This window comes from Pieris rapae, chromosome 8 (genome assembly GCF_905147795.1).
Source record: "Pieris rapae chromosome 8, ilPieRapa1.1, whole genome shotgun sequence".
NCBI lineage: Eukaryota > Metazoa > Arthropoda > Insecta > Lepidoptera > Pieridae > Pieris > Pieris rapae.
The window spans coordinates 10,592,169-10,600,065 of record NC_059516.1 but is presented as its reverse complement, the minus strand read 5'-3'; positions in this window follow the sequence as shown (position 1 = coordinate 10,600,065).

Here is a 7,897-nt window from a genome sequence, read left to right as displayed (position 1 = left end):
ACAAACCGCCATGATTAGCCGTTCCCTTTTTTCTAATTATGTCACCTGCGAAAGGGTTTGAATGTGACAAATGACCCGATTATTTATCTATCAGTTTAATGTTGATCCGGATGGTTAAACATCACCTTTGACTACTTATCACACCTTTTTACAAGGTTTTATCACAGCTGTAATTTTTGATAAAAAACATGCACGAAAGAATTTAAATCATTTTGTATATTGTTTCGATAGACGGCTATGTGTGTAATGTACACGGTGTGGCAGACAGGAGCGGCCGTGGGTTTAAACACAACACACACACTGCCAAACTGGACAGGCACTGCCAACCTGCATTCAGAGTATTTGGCATTTTTACTGTTGGTCGGTGGTTTTTTTTAATATATATTTTCTCTTATAAGAGATTTAAAAAAACCTCACTAAAACCTGTTTCTCTTCTATATTATGAAATTTCATATTCCAACAAATACTTTAATTATTTTAAATTTAATATAAAAAATTATATATTTTTATTACACTTCAACAAATGCAGGTAGGAAACTTTTGATACATTGGAAAAAAACTAATCCTTTTATACACTTAGATATTTATTACATAGTATTTTCACAGAAACATGACATGACTACAATAATGGGTTTATTACATTTATAAAACAACTTGAACATTGTTGATTTGTTGTTTATTTAAATAGGTGTTTGTTCCATCTCACATATTTTTTATAAAATATTTCACAAAGTATGCGTATTAATATTAATTTTAAATATTATTGTTATTTTACTCAAAAACATGCTTCAAGGGAATTAGACCCTCAATACTCCCGCAAAAAATCCTCGTCTTGGCCTCAGATTCCTGAATCTGTTTCATGATCATTTTTAAATCTAATAGGCAAGTAGGTGATCAGCCTCCAGTGCCTGACACACTGCTCTCAATACTCCCACAACAGTTCAGAAACCGTGAAATGTAAAGTCGGATAAGTATAATTAAATCATTTTAGAAAAAAAACAGTTTTAGGATATCTGTAGATTCAAAATAAATAACTTTAACGAGTAAAAATCAGAGAAATTACACCTTTATTAGCAGGTAACCGTTTCTTGGTCAATTTCGTGAGGCATCATTACATTCCACTGTAAAATGTTATTATTATGGCTATAAATAGACGTAAACACTTATTTAAAGCAATATATAAAATATATTTTGTCTTAATCTATAAGAATTATACCTTTCTGATTTACTAACTTAAACTAAGGTTACAAATGAACAGAAGAAATTTCTAAATTCAAAATATTATATATTTTAAACGCAATCGGTAAACCTATCCCAAGTAATTTCGTAAACGGTTTATGACAAAATAATAGCGGTAAGCTATCAACGTAAAAAACTAACGTGAAATTAAGAAAAAACTAGAAAACGCCGACCCAGGTATATGTGAGCGGTACCTTTGCGTGGCGTAGTTGCACTCTTGACGACTGTTTAACATCTTCAACACTTTAATAGATATTATGGAAATTTTAGAGAAAACCTTTTTTTAATAAATTTCGCAATCAAAAATTAATTCAAATTTAGGTCTAAGATTTCCTACATTAATCCTAATGACTCCTAATAAGCAATACTTTGAGAATCTGTTCTGTGGTGTCATGTGAAGTGGCTTCCCATTTGAAGCATCTTCTCGTCTACTGCCGAAAGCCACTGCCGGTCTTCTAGCTCAAGTATATGATGACGTGTTAGTCGTCTCACATACACATCCAGTGACAGATTAACTGCTCTTTGTATTTAGCTGCCAGTCTCTGAACCTCTTTGATTGTTCTTATTTCAAGGTATTCCTAAACCGCAAACTTTTGCAATTGCTCTTAAGATCTTGTTTGTCGCTGGAGTATATTTATGTTAGTATGACTTGCAGTGCCCAACAGTTAGAGGAATAAATACTGACACTCAATAAACACAAGTAAAACAAAGTATCATTTATTTGTCTGGCCTTAAACACTCATAAACTTATATTTTATTTTCGTAATGGATACACATTCACCCCACTTAATCCAGTGCAATACTTTTGACCTTGACATTAGGAGGGTTTCAATGTAAGGGTCGCACCCGAAGCCTCCTAATTAGCTTACAGTCATCAGTTAGCATCTGGTATATATAAATATATGTAGTATAGAAGAACGGTAAGGCTCAATTGAATTTTTAGGACTTGAGAAAGAAAATTCATCGTGTATAATATAAATTAAATTGAATTAATAATTTTGTATTCAATAAGTGTTTAAGATTTGTGGCGCAGCTAACAGAAGAGCACATGACTGTGAAGTATAGTTCATCCATCTTAATCCAACTTAAAACATCTGATCCTCAACTAACCGCTGAGTGGTCCATCCGGCTCTCTGGTGTCTCTACATGACCTAAATGCAGAACCTAATTTTTGATGAGAACCATCTCGATCACATGTACATTTGTTTAGGGGCTCCGATGCTACTGATGCATCTTAACATTTACGGACAATTACGGGTCACTGTCTTCTTAATAAACACCTCTTTGTTCTTCCGTGGCAGACAGTTCCTTGTGCAGAGGCTGCTTCAGCGCAGAGGAATTAGTCACCAGGGTAGTCCTGGAATGTGTGACGCTCTGTGAAGCCTGCGAAGTGCCTAGGTAACTTCCTAGCTTCTGGTCTATCCAGACCTTGGCTAGGCTTAATTAGCCAGCACTTAACTCACAATGGCCAAATGCCTGTCTAGGCGAGGGAACGGTGTCCACTTCACTGCTCTCCACAATCCTCCTAATCGCGATCTTTGGATCTCCTGACTTTAACAATACACACACATACCACTCGGTATATATAATTTATGCTGTGTGTCTACGTTATGATTAGTAGCAAAAAAATTACAAAAACGGTAGAGCACGTGCAGTAATCAGGTGGCGTATCGTGTGCCAACGGTTCGGCCATATGTCGTCGGTTCGGTTCCGGAGGTGCTAGTTTTTGTTCCGGATATTCGCCAATAAAGTTTTTCCATTTCCCACAATCTATAATCGTTATAATCAGTCTTTTGGAGTCAACAATCTGAGTAGTTTTAATGCTGCGGTGACCTACATATGTAACTATAATCAGAATTGATTTAAAATTTGCAATAATTTTAAGATTATGTATTATGTGTGATATCTAAAACGAGGATAGAACTAGGAAGCTCACAAAGATCAATGACTACTTTAACATCAGTGTTTATGTATTATTTTTGAATAATCAGTTTCTTTGTCTGTGTTTTCTATTAAAACGTACTAAAAATAATGATAGTATCTCGTATTTGCTGCCCCTGCCAACTTCGATGATTTACTTACTTGATTTAAATAGGTATGGAACATTTTGCTAGGCTACCCCATAAAGACGGTTTAAGCAATTTTTAAGATTCTCTCGTACTTTTTTTAAATACTAAATTATAATATACTATATATAGATTGAGGAATGTGTTTATTATTTACTATAATATATAATAAACAAATTTCTCAGGGTTCAAGGGATGGTTCAATGTGTAAAAAATCCAATTTACTCAGTCATCTTCGAGTTGTGCTTAGCAACATATTTTGCGATCAATTTTTTTATTGAAATAAATATACAATAATGTTTTTAAGTAAACATTTAAAATACTGTTGGAAAATTTAATTTCTATCAGAAATCGCATGTAACTAAGATATTATTGCGTTGAATACATTATAATTTAAACACTTGGATAAAAATTCTTTGTAGTTTAATAGCAACAGCTTGTGTAGTCATAGAAGTATCATCCCCCACCTATAAGTCAAGCGATAAGTATCAAAATTGTAATTGCGTGCAGTTGTACCGCGCCAGCGTGCTTTACCGTTGGTATTTTAATGGTGGCCACTCAGCGTGAACGATGTCATCAGAAATAAAATACATGGATTGTTAGGTGTCTTAACGCTGAACTTCTTTTATAGAACAGGAGACAAACGGAGGCTCATCTGATGTTAAGTGATACCTCCCATGAACAACTTTCAATGCCATGGGGCTCACGCGTTGCCGGTTCTTTTCTTGAAGGACCCTAATTCTAATTGTCCCGATATGTTCTTGATGTTCCTGGCAGTTATTAAAAATAATGTTACAATTACAGCTATAAGGGAAAAAGTGATAAAAACGGTTTGATAACGTAATTGTTTTATCAATGAAAAATAAGTAGAAATAGGCTCGAAAGTAGATGGCCACTTTTTTTTTATTCGGGTATTTTCTTAAGATTCTTCATGGAAATTATTTTACTTCCTTATCCACTGGTATGTCTACAAAATGGTATTGGGCAGAGAAAGAGATTATTGTATTAAATGTGTAATTATTAGCTACACTTGAAGGGTGGGTTCATTCGGTCAAAAGTCAAACATGTAATTGGCTGTATCGTGGGAACCTGCCCTTGATGCTTCTTCAGTTCCCATAAGGCACGACCAGACACCGTGACCACCCTTTGCCCATTGCTATGTATTTATGCGAAACATATCTTATGGGTATTTAATTATTTTATACTCCATATGGCAGAAGTTGAAAAATATTAAAGTGCCAGAACAAACAACTGTTTCACATGTTATTTTTAAGCCGCCATAGAGATATTGTGAAATCTACACAAACATGATGGTTCGCATATTCATTAAAAATATACAGTAAGGCAAAGAATACGTAAGTGCATAAATGCAAATGAAAGACAGTAGTCAATCAAACCTAGTTTTAGTACGATTCTTGCACGTTCTTCTCACATCTAGAGAAGTAATAGTAAATTTGTAGTTTATTTTACGTTATAATTGAACATTTTGTTACGAAGGTATCTTACTTTTAAATTAATACTAATATAGCCATTATATTCCGAAACTATGTGAAATCTTTAATATATTTTCAGTATATCTCGTAGTACGGTGTGCCTCTTGGCAAAGGCCTCCTCTAACCCTTTCCACTTTTCTCTTTTAAGAGAAGAGTTTTGAAGAGTCGTTATCTTTAGCGACTCTTCTCCAGTTGTAGCAGTCGTAGCTAGCTAGTTAATTTGAGTTCGTCCTCCCATCTTTTGCGCTGACAGTCTTTTACCGTCGTCCATCTTCATTTCATTTGGTCTATCTTAGTGAGAATGTCTGTCACACATGTTCTTGCTTTCATGTTTACTTTTAAATTGCGTACAATAAGTACAATTACGGCATACTTAATTGTATACAGATGTATCTTTTCAAAATTACTTAATTACACACTGGTCAACTATGAAACAAATCATATTCAAATTCAAATTCAAAATTTATTTATTCATGTAGGTAACAATGTACACTTATGAACGTCAAAAAAAGAAATATTAAATAAATTTAATTTTACATTTACTGCCAGTTCTCAAATCAAGGGCGTAGAACGGAAGAGAAGAACTGGCGATAAACTCTCCGCCACTCTTTTTAATCGCCAAGTTTTTTTTTACGCAATGTTTGTAAGGAGCTGCAACCACTACACCATGTTCCATATGACATATTGAGTAATAAAGAATAAAAAAAATAATTAAAAACAAAGATTTGTCCTCTATCATAAACTCATTTGTAATAGAAGACATTCTAGCACATTAAATCCCCATTTGGCAGACAAATAATTTAGAACATCCAGACATTAGAAATATGTTGCTAAGACTATACTCCGAAGCCATAAAACACCTGTATCGAAAGCAAACAAGACATTATCAAGTCAATTTGTTCGTCAGCACTTAAGGCGCCGATGCTGTGAACTGTTAAGGCGGTAGTCATAATACCTGTAATCGATTAAACAAACATCCGCCGGAATCACCCCCGCAATAAATCATCAACACTGATTGGATTGGGCCATAGACTATTATTACAGATACAGTATAGCTTATGCATTGGTTGCATCTCTGATGAAAGCAACTACAACTGCTCTCTCTCCTATGCCAATTATTATGCTAATGCCGATTATTCGCACATCAACTAGGTAATTAACGTTTCTTTTAAGTAATGATAGGGAAGAGAAGAATAGATAAAATAAAGAACAAGAAGAGCAAGAGGAACAGAGAAGTGAAGTATAAAACTGGTACCCAAGTTACAATAAACGCAAAAATATATAAGATAAAGGAAACAACGGGCTGGAGGCTCATCTAATGTAAATACCGACGCTCATGGGCACTCACATTGCCACAATGAAGATTCGCAAGAGCGTTGGCCTTTAAGAATTGGTATGCTCTTTTCTTCATCCTAAGTGGAATTGGTACGGAAACCTTCAGAGGACAGCTGGTTCTACATAGTAGTGGAGCGCAAAAACTCCATCAGGAAACGACGGACGTCGAGGTACTTCTTAAATTAACGCCTGTGTAATCTTTGACACATGAAAACGCGTTCTCAGTTTTTGCCAAACCAATTAATGAACCAGCCTGTGCCTTATTGGATGTAACACCATAATTTGCTTTTATTACTTCTATTATAAAGATTTTATTTTCACAGAAGTCTGAGCGTTAACTGCTTCTTTTTAATCATTATAACCACTTTATTTCAGGGGTCATAATGTTAATATTGTGAATTCATTAAAGTATCTTGTTTTATCGAATAAATAGTCTAAAGTCTTCATCGTGCGACTCTCATCCCTGAGGTCGTTGATTCGATCCCCGGGTGTGCGCCGAGTACTATACATCTCGACAACAGCTGGCCCGTGAAGATCTCTTACGAGCAACTTTGGGAGCTCTGCCGAGAAACTGCAAGTAGCTAGCAGATTAAGCAAAGCAATTGGAACTGGATAAGCCATACACTCCTAAGAGATTCCATTTTCATCCCCAAGCAGATAGATTTTATCAGCCACCACAGCCAGCAAAGTGCCAAATAATAATGTAATATGTCAAGCCTATTAAAGTCTTGCTATATTATATATAATCGCGAAGTTGGGCGATTGAGTGATACTTGAAATAGTTTACTAATTACAAAACAATATTATAAAACATTGACCAATTAACAATAATATCGGCGCCACAGTTTTTTACTATATAAAACGGTTTATTGTCTGTTCGTAAAACTCCCGAATCTATAAAATTATTTCAATTGGTCTATTATAGAAAAACGATTGCTATAATCAGAGCATTGTTGCGGTTTTGTTTTACGGTTCTTTTTATGTATTCCACTGGAATTTTTACAAAACATACATTAATAATTTAGCAAAGTCAGGTTTAAATTTACAATATAACTATGTAAAAGCCTTAGTTTGTCATAGACCATAGTTAATAGATATTTAACTTATATTTCTTCTGAATACAGCAAAAACTTCTATGAAAAATTTAAAATTTACACTCAAATAAGATTAGCCATATCGATTAAGATCAGTATTGGCCTGGTGACTTCATCATGCGACTCTTATTCCTGAGGTCATAGGTTTAATCCTCAGCTTTACTCCAACGGACTTTCTTTCTAAGTGCGCATTTAATATTCGCTAAACGAAAGCAAAACAGATAGAATTTGAAGGTAAACCTCGTCAGGAAACCGGCTTGCCTTAGATCTCAAAAGTCGACGTGTGTCAGGCACGTCAGGCAGGAGGCTGACCTGCTTGCCTTGCCTTGATTAGATTGATTGGTCACGAAACAGATACAGATATATCAGACCTAAAAAACGCTGCAGTGCCCCTGATTGTTTTTATTCATATATACACATATGTACAAAATGCTCTCATTATCATTAACGAGAAATCTATCATTATCTCAAATTTTACTTAACATTGCACAAAAACAACAAAAGCAAACAGCCATTCGCAGTAAACCTTATAATTTTTAACAATCAATAACAAAAAACGGCGCCGAAACGATGAACAAACAAATATAATTTATTATATTTACACAGCGAAATGAGATTGAGCCGAAAAAAATCTAAATCTATATAATCGAACCTGCACCCGATCGCACCC